General features: G+C 46.0%; 1 protein-coding gene across 11 annotated transcripts in view; it reads left to right on the plus strand.

Annotated features, from left to right (window-relative positions):
• LOC308626584 (uncharacterized protein) overlaps window positions 1–24,244 on the plus strand; it is a 372,052-nt gene that overhangs the window by 146,365 nt on the left and 201,443 nt on the right. For 8 of the 11 annotated variants that reach the window (XR_014017269.1, XR_014017270.1, XR_014017271.1 and 5 more), the window contains exon 2: window positions 2,499–2,662. The exons of 1 other annotated variant lie outside the window; for it this stretch is intronic. The gene's annotated coding sequence lies outside the window, so the exon portion shown is untranslated. Of the gene's footprint in view, window positions 1–2,498; window positions 2,663–22,030; window positions 22,126–24,244 lie in introns of all 11 variants that reach the window. 2 more of the 11 variants (XM_081251809.1, XM_081251813.1) reach the window with 2 other exon arrangements.

Raw genomic sequence — 24,244 nt, forward strand, 5'->3', positions numbered from 1 at the left:
TCACAAAGAAAGGAACTGAATGCTCCAGAGGAATATGTGGAAAATACAAAACATAAGATGTAAAAGGGAAAATAAACCATTCCTCCAATAGGTATTTATTGAATACCCACTATGTGCCAACCACTATACAAAAACTGGGTTTCTAACCAGCTTTTAAATATATAAAATCTCTGTAAGCATAGATTCTGTAACATTTAGATTGTGCAGTTTTCTTTAAATTTCTGTTATATTCATTTTGATGTTGTAATGCAGCTAGTTCTTAATAAGCCCACCACTTTCAAGTCAGCTTTCTTTTTCCTGAATTTAAAAGTAGCACATATGTTAATTGAAGAAGATGTGGACATTATGTGCACGTGAAAAGAAAGAAATAAAGATTGCTTGTAAGCCACCACCCAGGCTGTTTCCTATTTATGCATCCAGACTCTCAACACATAAGAGTATAACCTGCTTCTACCTTCCTTCATGGGGCCCCCAACTTCCTATTCATTCCCCACTGCCCCCCACCACAACTACCAGACTTATACACACTATGACGTAGAAAGCTACCTGAGGTCAATAATTTCTGTCTATATCACTGCTTTATATTTAGCACCTAGAACAGTGCCTGGCACACAGTGGATGCTCCATAAGTAACAAATATTTTATGTAATGTAAAGAATGAAGGAAAACTGGGTTATCGAGAACATGCAGTTGTATATTCTGCTTTTCAGAAAGCATCAATGTGTCATAAGTGTTTTCTAGTATTATGAAACACTCTACTGTACTATAACTGTAATATAACTGCTCTGCGGCATGTGGAATCTTCCCAGACCAGGGCTCGAACGCTTGTCCCCTTCATAGTATCCCATCATATAGATGAATCATAAATAACTTCTTTAATCTCATCTTGCAGCTGTCCAAATAACATCTCCAGAAGATCCTGGCAGCTGTTCTTTGCACACTTTGTGATAATTTTCTTGGGATAAATTTCCAGAAGTGAAATTGATGGGTCAAAAAGCAACATATATAATGGAATATTATTCAGCCATAAAAAGGAATGAAGTATTGATGTATAGTATAACATGGATGAACCTAGAAAACAATGCTAAGTGAAAGAAGCCAGATACAAAAGATCACATATTGCACGTTTCCATTTATACGAAAATCCAGAATAGCTAAATCCATAGAGAGAGAAAGCAGATTAGTTGTTGCCAGGGGCTGGGAGGTGGGGGTTAGGGGAGTGATTGATTAATGAGTATGGGATTTTCTTCTGGGGGTGTTGAAAATGCTTTGGAACTAGATAAAGGTCATGGTCGCACAGCATTGTGAATGTACCAAATGCCACAGAATTGTCTGCTCTGAAAAGCTTTATTTTATGTTATGTGAATTTTGCCTCAATTAAAAAACTAAAGCAGACACAGTTTCAAGGCCATCTTGCTATACTGATTCATGCATTCAGCAACAATGCATTTGAGTGATCATTTCCTCAAAAATTCAGTAGCACTGGTGAGTTTCTATAAACCTGGACAGGTTTACAGACAAAATATATTGATTATCAGTGATATCAGTTTTCCTTTTCTCACTGGACTGAATGGATATTTATATCCTACTTATATATTTATCTTTGCAAGTCATCTCAGAGTGTTGGTCTTACTGATTTGCAAGTATGCATTTTCCACTGATGGTATTAACCCTTGTCATGTATGTCTCAGATTTTATATCCTTTTATTATTTTGCCTTTTAATTTTAACATAATTCTAACCTTTAAATTGCTGCTAGTCTACCAGATAGTGACTACCACACTGTCCCATGGCTAATCATCTCCCTGGTGATTGCCTACCAGATATTCAGTCCCACTCCCACCTTTTCCTTCCTGATACAGTCCAAATTCACCATCCTTGTCCTGCAAGGTAACCTACCGCCAGCTTCACAGGTGGGCCCTGACTGACCATGCCAATCACAGTCACCCCATTTGTCTTTTCAGGGTTGGTTAAGACCTGGGTGCACAGCACAATCACAGGTGATGAGATATAGGAGCTTCTGGGAAAGGTTGATTGACTGTTGTTGTTTATTTTTTTTAAATAAATTTATTTATTTATTTTTGGCTGCATTGGGTCTTTGTCGCTGCACACGGGCTTTCTCTAGTTGCGGTGAGCAGGGACTACTCTTTGTTGCAGTGCGCGGGCTTCTCTTGTGGTGGCTTCTCTTGTTGCGGAGCACGGGCTCTAGGCGCGCGGGCTTCAGTAGTTGCAGCACCAGGCCCTAGAACATGCGGGCTTCAGTAGCTGTGGCATGTGAGCTCAGTAGTTGTGGCTCACAGGCTTTAGAGCGCAGGCTCAGTAGTTGTAGCACACGGGCTTAGTTGCTCTGCGGCATGTGGAATCTTCCCGGACCAGGGCTCGAACCCATGTCCCCTGCACTGGCAGGTGGATTCTTAACCACTGCACCACCAGGGAAGTCCTTGATTGACTTTTATAAAGAGGCATTCATGAGACATTGCCCCTGTTCTTTCTCTGCAGGTGGCTTGATCAGAGAGTGATGCCAAGACTTCTGTAGCCATCTTGTGTCCATGAGGAGAGCCAGACCAGGGACAAAGTGGACATGCAGGGATGGACACAGAGGAGTAGATCCAGACCCCTGGAGGCATCCCATCAGTGCACCCTCCCCCTGGGCTTCCCATGAGGTGAGATAATAGATGTCCTGAGCCTTGCAGGCATCCAAGTTGGTTGCCTATTACCTGCAGCTGAGACTATCCTAAACCACCAAACTCCATTTAGAGACAGCTATTTCCTTGTTTGCTTTTTTAAAAAATGTATAAACCAACCACTCCCATAAATGCTTTTTTTTTTTTTTTTTTTTTTTTTGGCGGTACGCGGGCCACTCACTGTTGTGGCCTCTCCCGTTGCGGAGCACAGGCTCCGGACGCGCAGGCTCAGCGGCATAGCTCACGGGCCTAGCCGCTTGGCGGCATGTGGGATCTTCCCGGACCGGGGCACGAACCCGTGTCTCCTGCATCAGCAGGCAGACTCTCAACCACTGCACCACCAGGGAAGCCCCCATAAATGCCTTTTTAAATAAAACTTTTTCTGTAATTTGACACGTATCCTCAGATTAACATTCCCAGAAGTGGAATTATAGGATGAGGGAGTATTAATTTTTAAAGTTGCTTCATTCACATTTTCATTTGCCTTCCAGTTGGCGGCTCTACAGGCTTAATCAGTCTCCCAGCCAGAAATTAGGGAACAGGGGTTTGAACCAAGGCCTTCTGATATCACATGCAAAGTTAGATATTAAAGGAGAGCTGGCCTTTAGTCCTGATTAAGTTCCTCCAAATCTGAAATCGTGGGTAATGAATTCCCTTTGCCTGAATAAAGCATCCCCTGGGGAGCCAAACCTGGCTGTCATGCTTTTCTGTGCCTTTCACTTCATTATGGAGAATTCTAGAATGTCAGGATTGGGGAGGACTTTAATGGTCCGAGTTGGGGTGGGGTGGGTCAAGACCCCCATTGCTAACCTTGTGAAATGTATGGACCGTCTCTTAGAAAAGTTTATGCCCATCTGTATTAGTGCCCGGGGGCTGCTGTAACAAAGTACCGCAAACAGGGTGGATTAGAACAACAGAAATGTATTGTCTCACAGTTCTGGCGGTGGGAAGTCTGAAATCAATGTGTCAGCAGGTTGGTGCCTTCAGGGGTGGGGAGGGAGAATCTGTTCCATTGCTCTCTCCATCTTCTGGTGGCCTCAGGCGTTCCTTGGCTCATAGGTGGCCTTCTCCCTGTATCTTTGCGTCATCTTACCTCCATCTGTGTCTGTGTCCAAATTCCCCCTTTTATAAGGACACGGTCCTCTTGGATGAGGGCCCATCCTCATGATTCATCTTAACTCAGTCATTTGCAAAGACCCAATTTCCAAATAAGATCACATTCACAGGTCCTGGGGGCTAAGACTTCAGCGTCTTTCAGGGGGACACAATTCAACCCATAACACCACCCAAACACGTGAGATTGTGCATAAAATATCAGGGGTAATGAACTCACTAAGGTTTATCTAGGGACCCCCAAGATGAGACTGTATTCTATTATGACCTCTTCACTTTAGAGTGAAAGATGAGAAAAAAAGTGAAGGGAAAACCGAGGCCCAGAGAGGGAAAGGCGCGGCTCCAGGTTCTTACCGCAGTCGTGGGGATGTGCCAGGACTGGAGCCCACATCTCTTTGGCTTTCACATGGCATCTCACCAGGATCCCAGCCCTCGATAGGCCCAGTCTTCTGGCAGCCACAGATCCTGAGCCAAGCTGTAAAGGGACAGGTGGCCAGACTTTGAGGGAGGTAGAGAGGAGCTGGCAGGGACTGGGAGTGCCTGCCAGGGTCCACCCCTTCCCTAGCAGACAAAGGAGGCTAGAACATTGGGAGTCAGAGCGCAGGAATGGGGCCCATCCCAGGGAGGCCAGAGCTTGTGAAAATTGATGCAGGTCATGGAAAGCGTGGGAGAGGAAGCTCGCTCCCATTGCAGACTCTTCAGGGTGACGATAGGGTGGAACCTGGCTTCAGTTCCCATTGGCAAGGCCCCTGGACATTTAAGGGGGCAGCCAGGAGGGGGCCGAGGAGCCCTCCTCTCTGCTGCCTGTGCCAGCTGCCCATCCATAGGAAGCCAGAGTGTCAGCCCTCCTGCCCCCCGATGCCAGCCCAGAGGTGCCAAGGCACCAGGCACAGCAAAGCCAGCTGGCAGTTTATCGCAGACCCAGTGGCCCGACCGGCCTACCCGTCTGCTTCTCACTGCCAGCTGCATGCCTGTGTGAGGGGGGGCCGGCAGCCCATCCAAGTGGCCGAGGTGCCAGCCACTAGGTGCTTGGGGCCAGCTGGCAAGCTGGCAGGACTGGCCAGCGTACCCATCTGCCAGCCGGTGCCAGATGAACGTGCAGGGGAACTGGGCCCGGGGACCTTGGGGTGCCAGCCCGCCTGGAGTTCCAAGGCAACGGAGGCCCTGGCTCTCCTCTTCCCTCTCTCCCACACCGCCTCATGAAGTCTGAGATGTTGCTAACAAAGGCCCTAAGTAAAGGCATGGGGAAGCATGGAGGGGCATGGATGGTTAGGAACACAGGACCCCAGAACCATAACATCACAGGATGTTAGAAGCCCAGCAGATCCGTGGTTAAGAACATGGACTCTGGGATTGGACAGCCTGGATCTAAATCCCAGCTCTCACACTAATTAGCTGCGTGATCTTGGATAGGCCACTTAATTGCTTGTAGGCTCAGTTTTCTCATCTATAAAATGGGAAAGTAGCACCTGCTTCACTGGGTTAAAGTGAGGATTAAATAAGATGGTTATATGACCCTTAGAATATGGTAAACACTCAGTACAAGGTGATTATTATGATAGATTCTATTATTAGAATCAAAAGATTAGAGTGTTTGAACTCAAATGGGCTTCAGATATCATCTGGTCCAATTTCATCATTTTTAAGCTGGGGAACCAAGGCCCAGATTGGGGAATTGTTGGATTATTCAGGTCACAATCAAACAGTCGGTTTAAAAAATGGGCAGAGAGAGTGGGGGGAGGGGGAATTGGAGGAAGGTGGTCAAAATGTACAAACTTCCAGGTACAAGATAAGTAAGTCATAGGGACATAGTGTGCAGCATGGTGATGATAGTTAACAATGCTGTTTGCATATCTGAAAGTTGCTAAGAGGGTAGATCTTAAAAGTTCACATCGCAAGAAAAAAAATTAAAAACTATGTGTGGTGATGGATGTTAACTAGACTTACTGTGGTAATCATTTTGCTACATAAACATACATCAAATTACTATGCTGTGCACCTAAAACTAATACAGTGTTATATGTCAGTTATAGACCAATTTAAAAAATGTAAAAAAAGGTCACAATCACACAGACATCATTTGGGGTACAGGGACTAGATTCCAGGTCTCCTGACTCTCCCTGGTCCTTTGCCACGAAAAACTCACCTGAATTAGGGGAGGTGATGGCAAGGTAGGGAGGGGCCTCCCTGTCCTGCCTCAACCCACCTAGATGCCCCGAATGCCTGGCTACTACCCTCCACACTTAGCCCTCCTATTGCACTGCCTGATGTGTGAGCTTGTGTTTGCCAACACATACATGTGTGTACATGTGTCTCTGAGTGTTGCCATATGCCCTTGTGTGTCCACTGTGTCCTGTCTCCAAAAGACAAAAATCTTAAGGGCAGGTCCCATGTCTTATTCAGGAACACCTCAGCTATCCCTTTCCACAGCTCACCTCTCTGGAAGCCTCAGATACCCAGAAAGCCTCTGGGCATCCCTGAGCCCCTGTGCTGAGAACAGTACCTGTCACGTAGCTGGAGCTCTATAATCTTGTGATGAATGAATGAATGAATGAATGAATGAATGAAGCAGATGGAGCCTTTGTTTGGCCTGGCACAGCTCTTTGAGTTTGGTGAACCAGGACTCTTACTGTCCACCCGCCAACCAATAACAGCAAGGATATTAGTGCTGTAAAATCTTCATCTTAACCAGCAACTCTTGACTCTCACTCAGAGCCTAGTTACTCTGATTTTGCACACAGTATTAACAAAGGTAGTTAGCTGGCCTGGTCTGCAGGTTGGATGCAACAAATAGAAGGGAGAGGGAAGCAAACAGCTGCAGGTAAAAGCAGATAAAGGTGGCTGTGGGTGCCTTCGTGGGCTAGGGAGAGAAAGGACTGTTTGGAAGAAGCCTCACTAATGTCAAAACCAGAGCACTCTGGGGCCACTCTGTGTGTGGGAAACACCCCTTGTGCAGACCCTTTCATCTCTCTGGAAACTTAGTGATGCTCATAATGATAGATCTGAGATTCAGTTCAAGGGCCCCCATCCAAAGTATCAAAGAACAGAGTGAGTTTTGCAGAGATTTCCATCCAAAATGTAATTTTCAAAACGGTAATTAAAGAGAGGTGATCTTCCATCAACCAGAAAACTTGGCTTTCTCAAGCAACTTGGTCAGGGAAGGTTACATGCTGCTGGGATCCACTGCTCTTTGTGTGGACAGAGCTGACAATTAGAGAACTTAAGGGAAGCAAAGGGAGAGGGGAAGGTGTGGGGGAGATCAGTCAAAACGGCTTTTCATCCTGAACGTGAATGTTAACACTCCCTCACTACGCATGTGAAGGAATGGGCAGTGTTCAAAAGTATTTTGCATCCATTATCCTTCACCTCATTTATTGGGCTTCTCGTCTCCCAAAGAGGAGACACGTGCACATGCAGAAACACAGACACACACACACACGGATGTGCACCCATACGTAAGGACACACACTCATTCACATCCTTATGTACACACAGACATGCACACACACATATTCAGATGCACATGTGCCACATACATGTGTAGATGTGTATATACACAAACACACATGCACTTACATACATTTACACACACAGATACACATGCATACACAAAAGCACAGACGCAGGCATGCACACGTGCTGGCTGGTGTGCACCCATACACGAGGTACACATACGTGTAGACATGCATATACACAAAAACACATGCACTTACATCTCTTATCCACTTTTGACAAATGAATGGTGTGACATAGAGGTGAAGGGACTTTCCAAGGCAGGCAACTGGGTTCAAGTCCACCTCTGTCCAACTGCACAGCTTGCGCTGTTTTCACAATACCTTTCTTCTGCTAATAGCAGAGGAACCAAGGAATTGAGGAAGGATTGTTTTTAAAGAGTTTGCCCAAAGTGCATCTTCTGAGAACCATCTGCCTCTCCAAGCACCTCCGTTTCACTGTTCCATGATTCTAGGAGGGCAGAGGTAGCTGCACCAGGTCAGAGAGGAGAGAATTCTGAGCTGCATGAAATATGAGACCACCGTGAAGGGAGGATGCCTCCAGTTGCTGGCCGCTGGAAGATGCCTCAAATGCCCCCATGCCTAAGCTATGTAGTTTCATGGGCTCTTTGGTGGGCACTGCACATAGCCTTACAAGTCTCTGCAAATTCCAAAAGCACCATGGGGTTGAGGAAAGTGCCTTAGCTGGGGACCAGGAGACCTGGGTTCTAGTCCTATCTCTGCCCCTCACTTGCTGCCTGTTCTTCCCTGCTCTGTTCTTAAGCTCTGCCTCTGCTCACTGAGGAGGGTTGGACTTGGAGAGACAGTGGAGAACACAAGATGAAGGTTTAAGACTCAGCTCCATGGCTTACAAGATTTGCAACTTGAAGCAACTCATTTAATATCCTGAGCCTCACTTTCCTCATTTATGAAATAGAAATGACACTACTAATTGGGCAGCTGCCATTTACATGTTCCTGGCATGTTCCAGGCAACGGAAACTGCAAGTGCAAAGGCCCTGTGGCACCTGCTTGGTGCTCATGTTCACCACCTCACTGATGAAGGGCCCGACTGTGGGCCACCTCCCGTTGCTGATGATGAGGAAGAAGACCAGAGTGGTCACGTGGCTTGCTTGAGGTTGCAGAGCTACCTGATGGCAAAGCAAAGACTGGAACCAACCAGGACTAGAATGAGGAAAGCATTGGGCACAAAATTGAAAGGAGGGTATCAAAAATCCCCGTAGTCGAGGTAAAAGACCAACCAACAAACAAAACGCTTCAGTGAAGTCTTTTTTTAAAAAGCGAAAGTTAAGGCAAACCAATCTCTGATGAACAAAATACCAAAATTTTAAACAAAGACAGAATTAGAATTACTGATTTTCCCTTTTGCCTCAAGGACCAATGTGACTCACATGGCACTTTATTTAAAATGTTTAGACTTTGTCCATCGTGGATTTTTGTTTGCATTAAATTTGAATTTTTAAAATATTGCACTAAAATGTTTATCTTGATCATTCAATTTTTTGGTGCCCCTTAAATTCTGTGCCAGAGGTAAGTGCCTCACTTGCGTCACCCTAGTCCCAGCCCTACAGGACTTGCTCTGCCAACCTGGATGCCTTGCTCCTTCCCTATGGCTATTCACTCACTCATTCATCGACTCATTTGTTCAGTCATTCAGCATATATTTTGGATGCCCATGATTCCAGGAGCCAGAAAAATAGCAGTGTACAAGATAATCATGGTTTCTGCCTTCCTGGCATGGACCGTTTAATTTTAGCAACAGATGTGGATGAAATAATCTCCTAAACAAATGTACGAGTAGATACGTGGCAGTTGCAGCAAAGGGAACTAACGGAGGTGTTGACCAAGAATGGCGATCAGGGCAGGCTTCCTTGAGGAAGCAGTGTTTGGATGAGATGGAGTTAACCAGGTGAGAATGGGTTGAAGGCGTGTGGCTAAGAGCGTTCCAAGCAGAGGGAGGGCAGATGCAAAGGCCCTTTGTGGCAAAAGCAAGAGTGTGGAGGGTTCTAGAAACACAAGAGGCCAGTGCAGCAGCATGCTGAGAGCCAGGAACAGTGTGGGACAAAACAAAAATGGAGAGGTAGGCAGGGTCTGAAGATGCAGTGGGGAAGGATCTGATCTCCAGCCCAAGGGCAGTAGGAAGCCTGGAGGATTTGGAGCTGGGGAGTGACATGATTAGGTTTGTTCTTTGGGGTGATCCCCCTGGTTGGTTGCTGGATGGAATGTATTTTGGTGTTATATATGGAACCCAGACTCCCTAGTTTTCTAGTCTGGCTTCCCCCTTTCTTGCTGTGTGACCTTGGGTAAGTCATATAGCACTTGCCTTCTCTGTGTTTCAGTTACTCATCTGTAAAATGGGATACCAGTCTCTCAGTGTTGTTAGGATTACATGAGATTATAAGTGTTGGTCTCTACAATAGGCCTGACGCACAGCAAGCACTCTATAAATGTTGGCCATAATTATTATTACCGAGAATGGATTTTAGGGGACAAAATAGAAGATAATAAGAAAGCAGACACTTCCCTCATCCCGGGGGCGGTGCAGCCTGGGCTCTTCTGCCTGAAGCCCGCCGCTCCCTTATTAGAAAGTGGCTTTTCTTTCTGCCACACGCTCTACGGAGGAGAGGGCATGGTGGAGGCTACAGGAACGCTGTGAAGGTCTTAAAAGGAATTATACCCTGCATAAAAATATTCACTCCAGTGGAGGGCCTTAAACCATTCCCCTGGGCATTGAACAGTGACTGAGCGTGTATTACTGTGCATTTAAGGTGATGGCAGCCGCCCAAGGTCAGAGAGAACCGGCAGGGAAGTGTTTAAGCATAGAAGTTCCCCTAAATAGTAGCATCCTTCCTCTAGCCGTTCCTCTCCCCCACCCGCCAAGTGCCTGACCTGTTGTCCTCCATATCCACAACCCCAGGAATAATGAACAGTCCCTGAAATTCCTCAGGGAGCTGAGGGAAGGGAAGAGGAAAGAGAACAGGTCTGGGCTGGGAGCAGGAGTGGGTCCAGATCTTACCCTATTGTGGTCTGGAAGGACTCACTTAAAACCTCTGACCTCAGCATCATCATCTGTAAAGTGGGAGCCAGGCACCTGCTTAGTTCTAATTTCTGAGAAAACTAAATGAGGAACTCCAGCCTGGAAGGCCATATACAGAGTACTCAAAAATGATCATTTGTCCTTTCTTGGAGCTTCCTTCCTTCCTATTTTTTTTTTCTTTCCTAAATTCTAAATGACTTTACTTCTTGGCAAGGTAAACAAGCTCCCCAGGCCTTGAGTTTCCTCATCTGTAAAGTGGGTACAGTAACAGGAAGAACTTACAAGTTGTTTGGAGGGATTAGTGAAATGTTTGGAGCTATTGCACGCTGAGATGGGAGACTGAGTCTCACCTGTTTTGATGGTTTTTGTCTTTTCACAGCAGAGGGTGGCAGTGGGGACCGGTAGACTCTTCCCCTGCTTGCATCTGGGCACTGTTCTGCCTCTGGTAGCAGCACTGTGGAAGCATAGTAGCCTTAATTCTGGACCTTATTGGGTCCATGAATCCTCTGCATTTGAACACCCAAAATCAGCATATTTTTAAAGTGGGTCCTGGCACCCTAAGGACTAAGGAGTGTCTTGTCCTAGGTAAAAGTGCTCTGGGCCAGAACTCAGAATCCACACATGGGCTATCACTGGCTCAGGGAAATGGGGCTCTTTAGCAAGCCTTGCTGGCCTCAGTTTTCTTATCTGTAAAGGGGGAAACAATGGGATGTACTCCATAGGATTACTGGGGGGGTTAGTGGGGCAATGCTTCTGAAGTGCTTAGCACATAGTAGGAACACAGTACCTATTAACTCCTTTTCCTCTTTCCTTGTTGCAGAGCTCAGTGGGGTCACCATCACCATCCAAAATTCTCAAAAGGAGCCATTTTATGAAATACATATCACACTTCCTTTTGATCTCAGATCAGTATAAAAATAGGGAAAAATCTCTTTTAATTAAGAGAGACTCTAAAAACAAAGAGAACTTAGGCTCATTGTGTCACAGAAAGCCTTGTCACTACCAACGAATGTTTCTGGCAGATGCAGGGACAAAAAGAGGGATTCTGTGGTTAAACAGGTTTGGTAAGCATTGCACCGAAAGAATTAAGTGGCTGTCTTAACCTGCAGGGCAGGTCGGAGTCCTTAGCATGTGATGTATACTTTGAAGCAGCAAGATGGGCTCTGATTACTCAGTGCTTCCCTAATTTACCTGGCCAGACCTTGCTGGGCTCAGCTTCTATAACACACATTTTTCTGGGGTTTGGGGGGAGAGGAATAAAAACTGGAATAGCCAATCTTGGGGGCTCTTCTTACTCTTGAAACTTGATGTCTCTAGTTTAGCTGTTCGTTTATATCTTTCTTTATTTTAAATAACTCCTTTGTGTAATTTTCCTCTCTTTTTGTCTGTTCTTGGCTCGATGCATTTTGCAATCAGTGCTTTCCTGACTTGGTTTCCCTATTGCAAAATCACTGAATGTTGGTGATTTGCCTAATGATTATCTCTCAAGAAGCTGCTCCGGTCCCCTCTGGGGCAGGTACTAAATTTACCATACACCAGGGGGCAGGCCAAAGTGAAGCAGGGCCCTGTCTCAGAAGCCTGAAGCCAAGGGAGGCTCCCAGCTCTCCCGCTGCCTGCCTCCCCGTAATGATTAGTTGGAATCCAAGACAGCAATACAAGAAGTGTCGTTGGTGGGCGTGATGGAGTGCCTGCTGAGTGGGCCGCAGATAAGCACCGTGATTTCGGAGAACGCTTCATCATTTCGCCGTAAGAACATGTTAACGGGTGATTGTTTGAACGTCTCCAGCTAATAGGATATTATTCATAACACTCTGGCTAGTTGGAATCGAAGATGATAAGAAATTAAATCCTTAATGGCTTTCTTTAAAGGAGGACTTTTCCCAGGGGGACCAGGAACCTTGGGAATTCTCTCCTCTGCCCTGGCAATATCTCTGTGGAGGAAATTGGCTTCAAATGAACTTCCCAGGGAGACACAAAGGTAAGAAGGAAGAGGAAAAAAAGCAATTGGCATTGATTTGGTGTCTACTATGTGCTGGGTACCTAGATATTTTACACTTCGTCCCAGCAACATCTCTGTTGTGACCAGGTACTATTAAGCCCACATCAGAGCTGGGAGATCTGAGGCTCTCGGAGGTGAATCTCCTTGCACAAGGTCTCAGTTTTGCCGCTGGAGTCATGATTTGAGTTCCAAAGCAATTTTCTTTCCATGAGATACAGTTTATGGAGAGGGGAGTTGTCTGAAAGAAGGAGGAGCCCTTGCATGAGATTTGAAGGTGGGAAAGGAGAAGACATAATACTCTAGAGGGAGCTGCAGGCAGGGGCAAGGTGTTGGCAAAAGGAAGGCATGAGTTTTGCAGGTGGCGTCTACATTAACTTTGGGAATCGTCTATTTCCAGGAGACAGGCAACCAATATTTCCTATGATACTCCCTGTGATTCTGGTGCTTCTGGATTTCCTGAGCTGTGTTCTTTTTGTGTTTCTAACAATTAAGAAAGCTTCTAACTCCCTGTATTAAATCCTTCCTGCTTGAAATACCTTGTGCAGTGACTGAACGTTGACAGAGTAAGCCACCAATCATTTTACAAACACATACAGACACACACACACACACACACACACACATATGATCAACTCCCCAAGAAAAGGATAACTTAACAAGAAAAGAGTTATAGATCAGACATCCTTGGGGCATGTGATAATAAAATCATCATCGTCATTATCATCTGTTTTGCAACATGGAAACCAACCTCCTGAAGTCTGGACAAATAAAGAGCCCACAGATTTTTTTTTTTTTTAAATCTGCTCTTTCCATGTAATTAAATCCTCCTTCTAAATGAAAAAGACAGAAATGGTGGTGAAATTCTTGAATAGGCCAAATTCACTTTCAATGGAAACTGACCATAGCAGCTGGCTGTGAATATTTAAAAGCTAATGCATTGTTTGTTTGTTTGTTTTCATTTTTGTGGGGTACAAATACCCAGCATTTCCCCAGCCTCCCCACTCTTTTTCCCCTGAGTCTCATCAGCCTCCACAGTGGAAGCCAGCTCGGTTTTCCATTTGCAAAGTTCACGATTCACCCAGCCATGAGCTGTGCCTTTAACCACTGCTAAATTGTTTCCTGACAGCCCTCGCTACAATTTTCTCCCTTGACATTTGATTTACATATGATCTTTAAGCACTGCCATGGTGGTAATAGTGATTTGGTTAATATTCCAAACGCTCCCCCATACCCCACACCTTGCAGGGACATTTCATTGCTGCAGCGTGGCAAAATGCATGTACCAGATAAATGTATTGCTAATGAAATAAACGGATTAGGGGAAAGAATCAATTGCCCTGCTGCCTGGATGAGGCACCAGGAGTTAATTTTGTCTGGATCTGCAAGGGTGGCTGTTAATAGAATAGGCTTTTTACCTAATTGGAGGGAAAGTAAATGAAGTACAGTAATATTCTGTGATGAATTGGATGAATTTACTTCATTTTCCCTTAGTCTTGCTTGATGAGTGTTTACAGCACAATAGAATTTATGGTCTCCCTCATCCCCCCATTTTTCTTTTCTTTCTCTAGTCTTCACTGTCTTCCTTTTCTTTCTTTTTTTATGTCTCACTTTCTTACCTCTCTTCCTCCAACCTTTCTTCTTGTCCTTCTTTCCATCCATTCATACGTCTATCACTCCATCCCTCCCTCCACCCCTGTATTCCTCCGTCCATCCGTCCGTCCATCCATCCATCCATCCACCCATTTCTTCATCCAGCTAATAAACCAGGGTCTCAAACCCAAATGTCTTCAGGAGCCAGTGATATAAATGAGTAACTCTTTGTGGGGCCTGTGGCAAAATGGAGCCATTACTATCATCACTATCCCCATGATCGACATCCGCATTGTCGTCACCATCATCATCATCATCATCATCATCATCATCATTTCCATCAATCTGTCATGTATTGAATCTGTCCTTTTTCCCTCCATCCTTTCAACATTTATTGAGGACTTACTGTGCTTTCAAGACCCGATTTACCTCTGTGAATATGACAAATGAAAAAAAGTATAGCAAATAAGTCACTTAGACCAATCTGCATATCTGTCTGATGCCTAGACTCCCACCCAGGATTTTTCTCTCTTTTCTCCTGATGGAGGCATTGAGATTCTGTTGCAGTGATTGCATTTGCCAAAGATCAGAATCAATAGGTGTTAGGTGAAGTGTGGCCAGTCCTCTGGAATCAGAAGTAGGAGAGGGCTTCCCTGGTGGTGCAGTGGTTGAGAATCTGCCTGCCAATGCAGGGGACATGGGTTCGAGCCCTGGTCTGGGAAGATCCCACATGCCACGGAGCAGCTAGCCCCGTGAGCCACAATTACTGAGCCTGCGCGTCTGGAGCCTGTGCTCCGCAACAAGAGAGGCCGCGATAATGAGAGGCCCGCGCACCGCAATGAGGAGTGGCCCCCGCTTGCTGCAACTAGAGAGAGCCCTCGCACAGAAATGAAGACCCAACACAGCCATAAATAAATAAATTAAAAATTAAAAAAAAAAGCCAAAGAAATCTGAACGAAGTATGGTCTTAAAAAAAAAAAAAAGAATAAATAGCCTTAAAAAAATAAATAAATAAAAGAAGTAGGAGAGATCTCTACAAACAATGAAGAGAAGGGTCAGAGCATATACAGGAGTTTCAGAATGTGTTTTCCTAGCATGAGGTCATGCACAGGAGACCAGACATCTGTGGGAGGGACAGAACATGGCTTACTGAATGAAGAGAGGTCATGAATTAGGGTGGGAAAAACAGACTAGTAGAGTGAGGCACCGAAGCCCAGGGCAGCACCAGGGACAGCTCCAAGGCCTTTCACTTGGGCAACTCTGACCTGTTCAGGTCACATGACTGGCAAGAGGCAAGGCTAGGATTCTAACCCAGGATTCCAGAGCCCACGGTGATCCTCCAACTGCAGCACATAAGAATCCCTTAGGAACTTATTTAACCTGTTGATTCTTGGGGGTGACAGTGACTCTCTCTTTTGGCCAAATTTGAGTCAGGCTCCTCTGAGTCCTCTTTCTGATTAGATGTGGACCATGGACTCTGTCTCTGACCTGCTTGCTCCAGTTTTAGCAAGAATCTTGCTGAGTCAGTTTAGCCAAAATCCCCCATCCTTGGTCTGATCACCCTTGATATCTGATCAAATTCCTAATCCCCGACCCTTGATATCTTATCACTCTGGCCTGTATTCAGCAAGAATCCTCTTAGATCAGTCTAGCAAAGAATTACCCTGCCTCTTAGTAATTTTCCATCCACAGATGCCCCCTCTCCCCCAGTTCTGCTCCTTAGCTGTAAATTCCCACTTTGGCTTGTTGCATTCATTTGGAGTTGAGCCCCAAATCTCTCACCTATTGCAAAATCCCCATTGTAGTAGTGACATACCCCCGACCCCCTTGAATGAAGTCTTCCTCACCATTGTTTACACATGTCTGAATAAATTTTTCCTTAACAAGGGCCCAAGAATCTACATTTGTAATCCGCTTCCCAGCTGATTCTGATGCAGGTGTTTTGCAGACCATACCTTGAAAAACTCCACCTGAGCCTTGTCGGGGCATGTTTAGACCAATCTTGTTTTATTTATCCAGTGTCCCATAGCCACCGAGTGTCATGATGCTCAAAGGAGAAAAAGGAGAATCATTGTGGGGCTGGGGTAACGGTAGGGACATCACTTACCTCCACATGATTTTTCTTTGTTTGTTTACTAAAGATTTAGTTATATTTTCAAGGATGTGACTTCATCTACTTTAAAGGCACAGTCTGTCGTCTGCCTGTTGAGCCTCAAATCTCTGCCTGAGCTCAGAATCTAGATTTTTATTTCTAGTCAAATGTTCTGTCTAGGGCCAGCCAGTCATCTCCTGAGAGCCTACTTTGTGCCAGGTACCATGCTGGACACTGGAAATGCAGAAATGAATCAACCTAGATTTTTACCCTCCAGGAGCCAATGTTAAAACCACAGTCAGCCCCCATTTTGCATCTATTGCGCCGGGGCCCCTAGAAAGCATTTATCATCTTGTTCAACTGTCTCCTCTTTTTCCCCCTCTCTTACCGCAGACTTCTGCTTGTATAAACTTTACTGAGAATTTGAGCAGAAATAGTAAATAATGAAGCTCCAGAGGGTTGCACTAATTTCCCAGACATTTAATCAATATGGAGCTGCCCTGTTCATTACAGCTGTCAAAAATATGCAAAGTTGTCCATCTGGTCCTCTCAGGTACGAAGCTCTGAGATGCAGTCACCAGTTGCTTGGCTAATTACCACGCCCCATTTTCCCTCATTCCGAGGCCTCTCCATTAACCACGAGCTACCAGCTCAATATAAAGGCAAACAATAAATATTTGAAATGGCATTGCCTGGGCAGGGGTCCTGAACGGTGGTTGAGTTGGGTCACTGCAGATGAGGAATACAGGTGGGGTTCTGTGGAAGAGCACATCTTCTCTCCCCATCTTCTTCCCCCCCACCCCCCCACCCCCACACCACGACTCTCCCCACTCCTCAACCTCCTTCCTTCAGAGGCCCCTCCCTGCCCTTCAGATATTTAGACCTATTAAAAACCATTGGGGGGAAAAATGATCTATACAAAAGCTTTGCATAAAAAAGTGATCAATGCAAATTCCTCTGAGGAAATTGCTTCAACAGATGGAAACGGCCCATTTGCAACAAATGCCGCTGGCTGTGCAGATGGTAATTATGGGATGTATGTAAACATGCAAGCTCTGGCAAGCAGAGCAAACTGCACTGCTGAACTCAGCCGGCATCAAGGCTGCCTGCCCTGGCACTTACCCCTGCCCTGACTGGTCTGCAGGCCAGGGGTTCCAGAGGAGTCCAGGGGTGCCTAAGGATTTGGGTTTGGAATTCCAAGACCTAGCTTCTATTTAACTACAGTCTTTCTGAAATGGGAGCAAACCACATATCCTCTAATCTCTTGGTGGACCAAGGCTGTGGCATGGCTTCCTGGAAGAAAGAAATCAACATATATTGAGCACTCACTGTATGCCAGGTACTGTGCTCTTAGCCTTGAGTGCATTCTCTTGTTTAATCGCCACAAAGACCTTGGTGGGTTGACATTATCATTGTCATCACCATTGCCACTATTTTGCAACTGGGGAAACTGAGGCTTGATGAGGTGAGGGAATTTTCCCAAGATTATAAGGCTAGAAAGTAAGGAACCAAGATGTATCAGTTAGCTGTTGCTGAGTAACAAACAATGCCAAAGCTCAGTGGCTTCAAATAATAAGCACTTATTATTGTTTACAACCCTACAGTCATATGGGTGCTTCTTGCTAATCATGACTGGGCTCACTCATGCTTCTAGATGATCTAGGATAGTCTTCCTTAAGTCTGTTATTTGGCTAACTGTTGAGCTGTGTTGATGGGGATTAAGAACCACGTGCTTTTCATCCTCCAGCAGACTCATGGTAGACAGCAAATTCCAAAATAAAGAACAGAAATGCATAAGGCCTCTTGAGGCCCAGGCTTGGAAAAGACACACAATCTCCTCCACCAGATGGCTAATCCAAACTAAAGAGGTAGAGAAATAGACTCCACTTCCCAACTGAAGGAACTGCAAAGACACATTGCAAATGGCAAACACAGAGAGGAATGGAGAATAAGGCCAGTTTTGTAAGCAATATATCACTATTGGAAGCAATATAAGCATAAGACTTGAACTTAGAGTTCTCTGGTTTCAAGTCCATAATTTCCAAGGTCATCCATGGGTGCCCATCATTCCAGAGATAACTTGGCCTTTTATGGTTCATCTCTCCTTGACTGTCTTCTGTCGGCAGGTAAATTAGGGCTCATCTCTTCTCTCTTCCAGTGATTCTTACTCCCACTCTCAGCCTCTTTCCCTTGGACATCTGAGTGGGACAGTGCTTTAAGCACTAAATTCAGAGTCAGTGTATTTGAGTTCTGGTCCCGTCTCCATCAATGATGCTCTTTTGCGCTTCACGGAATCCCTCACCCTCCCCAGATCTCAGTGTTATGCCTGCAATGAACAAGATGGAGAAGGTTTGATCTGAGATTCCTTCCACTCAAATTCTTTATGATTTTATGAATGGCAAGAGGTTCTCCAGCCTCAGTGGTCCAGCTCATACCATCGTTTGCCTAGCCCCTGTCGGTATTTGATTTTGCAGCTTATGCACTAGGATCCCTCCAGCATTACGTTTTTCTGCGTCTGCTCTGTCTCAACAATCTTGGGAAGAGGGTAGTATTATCATTACACCCACTTTACTGGTGAGGAGGCTAAGGCTTCAAGAATTGAAGGGACTTGTTTAAAAATCTCAGGGTCTCTGAGTGTGACCTGGAGACAGATCTCACATCTCTTGACATCCAACCCACTGAAGGAGGCCAGAGGTCCAAGATGGGATCCTAAACTGGAGCTGGAACCTCTCCAGGTCCAGGTATCTTGTTCCCCGCTTCTGTTGAATCATCTGGTTTCCTCATCCTTCAGATGTTGCAGAGAATCCAGATTCCTCTCCCTGATGTCCTCAGCTCCCCCTGCATTGATCTGCAGCTTTATGAGGGTGACAGGCCATACCTTTTAATTGCATTATTACATCTTTATGGTCTGCTGATTGAGCAGGTCGCCTCTGCTGGGCAGCCAGGCCCTGGAATTTATATGCGGAACTGAAACGTTTATTGGAATCATATTGATAAAGGCATATTGTGAAAAGGCCTGTGACTCTTAAGAAGAGACTGGGGTCCTCAGGAGGCAGGGGGAGAAGGCAGGTCAACATACTCCCGAGGAGACAGTCGGTCACTCATGAGATATGAGGGCAGCAATTCCCTCCATCCCCTGCTCAACTCCTAAATATTTCCTCTTTTGTCAGCCTGTTAAGTTCCGGTAGGAAAGAGCAAGTGCCCGGGAAAGCTGTAGGGAGAGGGGCTGGGAGATTTCTGAAGAGGGGCAGTGTTCCAGCTTCGTGTATAAGTTGGCAGTGAGGGTAGGGACTGCTCCTGCTGAGATGGGGAGGGCCCTTCAGGTAGAGGCTCTGTGTGAACAAGGATAGATGGCAGAGACTCTTCACAGAGTAGAAGATCTGTAAGGAAACTACCTGGCCTGCTGGCCAACTCCGCTTGCGCGTTGAATATGCACCTCAAACTTGCTATCCCCCAACCTGAACTGATCCTGCCAATTTAATTTGCAGACGTGCCCATTGCAGGAGTCAACAGATCCACCCTCCCAGGGGCTCAGGACACCTTGGGGTCATCTTTGATTCTTCCCTTGATTCCACTCCCTCCCCACTTTTTTTTTTTTTTTTTTTTTTTTTGCGGTACACGGGCCTCTCACTGTTGTGGCCTCTCCCGTTGTGGAGCACAGGCTCCGGACGCGCAGGCTCAGCGGCCATGGCTCACGGGCCCAGCCGCTCCGCGGCATGTGGGATCTTCCCGGACCGGGGCACGAACCCAGGTCCTGGGGGACCTTTGATGCTGCACTGGGGGCTGGAGCTTGTACCGTGAGCTCTGATTTCCACCCTGAACCACATAGTGTGTTAGTGGAGCTCTCATATGCATCCAAGGTAATCAGTGTGCCTTCCTGGAGCTCTGGATTAGTAATATCATGTGCCAGGGAGTCAACCCTAAATGAGGAATTTGGAAGAGGATCGCTCAGAGGTTAATTTGAATGTATTTCCGTGTCTCAACATCAGCACATTCTAGGAAAAAGGAATCTGCTGTGCATAGTAAATGGTATTTGGTGCGTAGCTCCTTTCTTCAGGTATGACCTGGGTCGTCTGTCTTTTTGATTCTGAAAGGACTTTGGTGCCAGGAGGGAGGGGTCTGTGGTGCAGTGTTAATTGGTGGCAACTAACTGGACCTAGTTTATGAATTTCTCCAGGCCATAAGCCACTCATACTTTGGTTCATTGTTGTAATGACCACAGTCCTTTTCTAAAGTGCTCTAGCTTTGACGAAAAGCAATGTCATATGGCCAAGTTCACCTCCAGGGATCTCTCTTTAAGGGGGGCAGAGGAGGTGAGAATTTTAGGGTTGGGGTTCTCAGTTGGAATGGCCAGATGACAAACTTTAAGCCAGGCAGCTCTGGGTTGAAGTCCTGGTTCAGCCACCCACGAGCTGTGTGACCTTGGGTGAGTCCTTAACCGCAGTTTCCTCATCCATATAATAGGGATGATAGAGCTTCATTTTATATGACCAGAGGAAGGGGGATGGAGTGGCTTTTATTTAACAGTGACTGACTAAGCACATACCAGATATATGTGCAGATCCCCAAAAGTGTCTGTTAGAAGTGTATCTAGATGAATGAGTGATTGTTGAATGAATATATGAAGGTATGCTGTTCAGAGATTACAGGGATGGACAATGTCCCCAATCAAGAAAGATGGCAGGACTCGGGTTGCTTGACCCTTTGGGCATTTAGAGTGTGGAGGCTGTTCATGAAGAATCCCAAACTTGAAGAATCCTAACACATCAGGACTTGAGGGAGTCTCTGAGAGACTTCTCATTTTGAAGGGGAGTAGAATCAAGGCCCAGAGAGGGAAAGTGGTGGGGCCAAGGACACACAGCAAGTGAAGGGCAGGCTTGAGGTTGGAACCGAGGTGCCCTTTTTCCTACAACGTTCCCACCCCAGCCTCTCCACAGGTGCTTTTCTGAAAATGCACAGGAGAGAATGGGGCAGAGTCTAGACCTGTGGTTCAAACATCAAGTTCAGAAGGAGAAGAAAATAAACAACACTCTCGGGCCCCCTCCTGACTTCAGCCACAGGCCTGGGAAATGCCCAAAGCAGAGGATGGACAAAGACAAACTTCACGAAGGGTCAAGAGATGCAAGAAAAGGCAGGCAGAGTAATTAATAACCATCAGCAATAGATAGTGTTGGGGTGAGCACTGAGATACCTATTGATCAGAGAAGTAAACACAAATCACTGCAAGTGTTCCTTCAGCCCTGGGTCAATATGCTTCCATATACAAAGAAACTAGCAGCCGTTGCCGATAGTGGGGAGGTCTTACTCCGGGTGGCCGTGAGAGCTTGCACTGCTTGAGGATGTACTGCATTGTGAGTGCCTCTGCTGTAGGTGCTCTTTCCATTCATTTGTCCATTCATTCATTCATTCAACATATTCTAAATGCTTACTACACGTCAAGCTTCTTGGAGGCACTGGGATAGAGCAGTGGGCACGAAGGCAATCCTTGCCCTGACGGGGCTCACAGAATAGACAAATAAATAAATAAGATAATTTTAGACAGTGTTGAGTGCTGTGAAGAAAATCACATAAGGGAGGTAGATGGAGAGTGGGTGGAGGGGGATGGTGTCTCGCTGATACTGGACAATTGGGGAACACCTCTCCGAGAAGGCGACCTCTGGCTAAGATCCTAATGAGTAGAAGGAGTCAGCCCCATGAACACAGGGGGAAGGGTGCTCCAGGTATAGGGAACAGCATGTGCAAAGGCCCTGGGATGGGAAAGAGCTTGGGATGTTGGAGGAACAGAAAGGACTAAGGGGTTGGATTTGTTCTAAGTGATGAAGCCATTGGAGGATGATTGGCCAGCCCCTTTCAGTGTGGGCCCCTTAGCAATGAGGCATTCATTGACCTGGAGTTAGGGACAGGCTCCTGACTGGAGTCTGGCAGACCCAGCCCTGCCTGAGTGTGGAAGCCTCGGCCAGCTCCTCCCATCATGGAACTTCTATTTCCTTATTCACAACATGCAGGACATGGGCTCATGACCTTCCAGCTCTGACATTCTGACCTTCTTTCAAGGACATGGGATGCAAATATACAACCTCCACACATATCAGTCACTCAGGTAAGGCCCCCTTTGCTTGCCATGAGATGAAAGTTATTGTGGTCAAGGAAGTGGGAGATGAAATGGCAGGAAAAGCAAATGTACCAAAGAGAAGAGTTGAGCTCATAAAACCTGTCATCTGAGTTGGCTCCTTTGAGCTGGGTGTGGGTCTTTGTGTCACCAACCCCTCAATTTCAGGTTGCACCATGGATCCGCCATGTTTCGTGCAAGCTGGTAGCTGTCTTCCCTGTGTCCTTGCAGTGAAGTTGCAGCCTCTGAGGGCAGGTCCTGGTGGCAGAAATAAGCAGTGCCTATGCAAAGCAACAGCATGCAGGAAGAGGAGAAAACAGTTGCACTGTAGAAAATATAAAAGCTCAACTAGTTAAGAACCAGCGGTGCTACAATTGCTCATTTGACAGGACCTCCTAGCACGCAGAGATCCCATGCCTAGGTATACACCCCAAAAAAATGAAAAATGAAAATATATATGTGCTGGAAGATGTGTGTGAGCATGTTCACAGCAGCATTCTTTGTAACAGCCTAAAATTGAGAACTACCCAAATCTCCATCAACATTTAAACTGAAAGATTGTGCCATACTCCCAGAAAGGTATACCACATAACAAGATGGGCAAATCCAGCCCATGGTCATATCTGACCATTTCCTATTTTGTAAATAAAGTTTTATTGGAACACAGCCATATCCATTCATTACATATAGTCTATGGCAGCTTTTGCACTAACTAGCAAAGATGAGCAGTTACAAAAGAAATACTATAGCCTGCAGATCCTCAAGTATTTACTCTCTGGCCCTTTCCAGAACAAATTTGCCAACCCTTGCTATATAAAAATGAAAATAAGCAGTCTACAGCTTCCCTGGGCAATGTGGATGATTTTCACAAACAAAATTTTGAATGAAAGAAGCCAACACAAATGAGTACCAGTTGCACAATTGCATTTATATTAAGTGTAAAGACAAGCAGAACTATTCTACATGGCTGGAAGACAGGTTACCTGTGGAGGATAGTAACTAAACAGGGCACGTGGCAGCTTATGGGTGCTGGAAATGTTCTGCTTATTCTCCATCTGGGTGGCAATGGGTGTTCATTTCGTGACAATCCATTAAAATGTATACAGATGATGTGCACACTTCTGTGTATGTATGTTGTTCATCGATAAAAATTTTAAAATAAATAAAAAAAGAAATGGTGGGTGTAGATCACCATGCCAAGCATTTTCTCAATGTATTTCCTGGGCAGAAAGCTCAAATAACAGATTGTCAAGTTAGAAAACAGATAATTTTAACCTTTCCACGCAAGCACACATTTATGCATTCACTCTACAAATGTTTATTGATCTCGCACCATGCACCAGGTGCTGGGAATTCAGCAGTGAGAGAGATAGACACAGCCCCCACCTTCCCGGCATTTACATTCACACTCACACGTGCCCAGGGAATCTTGCACGCATGTGCACCAAGACGCTCCATCCTCAGCGTAGACCTGCCCACGTGTGCACTCCCGATCTGCATCTGCAGGTCATGTCATTCTCAGGTGAACACTTTTCTGAATTTTGCTCTCCCTTCCCTCACTACCATAACTTCCACCTCCCTCCTCCCTCAGATACAGACGGATGGAGCTCAGTTTACCCAGCATCACTTAGGAGTCCTTTGTCCTCCAGGGATCATGGGCCTCTGCTGGCCAGGACTCCACAGCTTAGTTCCCACAGCTTAGGGATGGGTCAGACCAGCTGGTTTCCCCCCAGGTCATGCCTGGCATCTGAGACACCTGGGGCTCAGACAAGTGGAGACCCAGGGCTGAGCGGGTGGGTGACCTTGAACCCAAGGATGCCCTCTGATGTCCCCTGGATTTTCTGCTGGGCTTCCTGCCCTCAGTGTGGTTACCTGCCACCCATGGATCGTGGTCACCAGAGCCTTATGGTCTAGTGGTCAAGGCTGACTTGTTCAGTGAACCCCATGTTCCCTTGAATGTCTCCCTTTGAAGACCTCCTATCCCAGCCCCTCTCAGCAGTTCAGCCCAGAAAGCCAGCTGCTATGACTGATAAGCACCAGCTGTCCAGCATTGCTGTGCCATGGTGGGTACCAGCATGCAACGGGGTGGCTAAACAAACACACCTGAGTT

Source organism: Mesoplodon bidens (assembly GCF_964165515.1).
Source record: "Mesoplodon bidens genome assembly, chromosome: 13".
NCBI lineage: Eukaryota > Metazoa > Chordata > Mammalia > Artiodactyla > Ziphiidae > Mesoplodon > Mesoplodon bidens.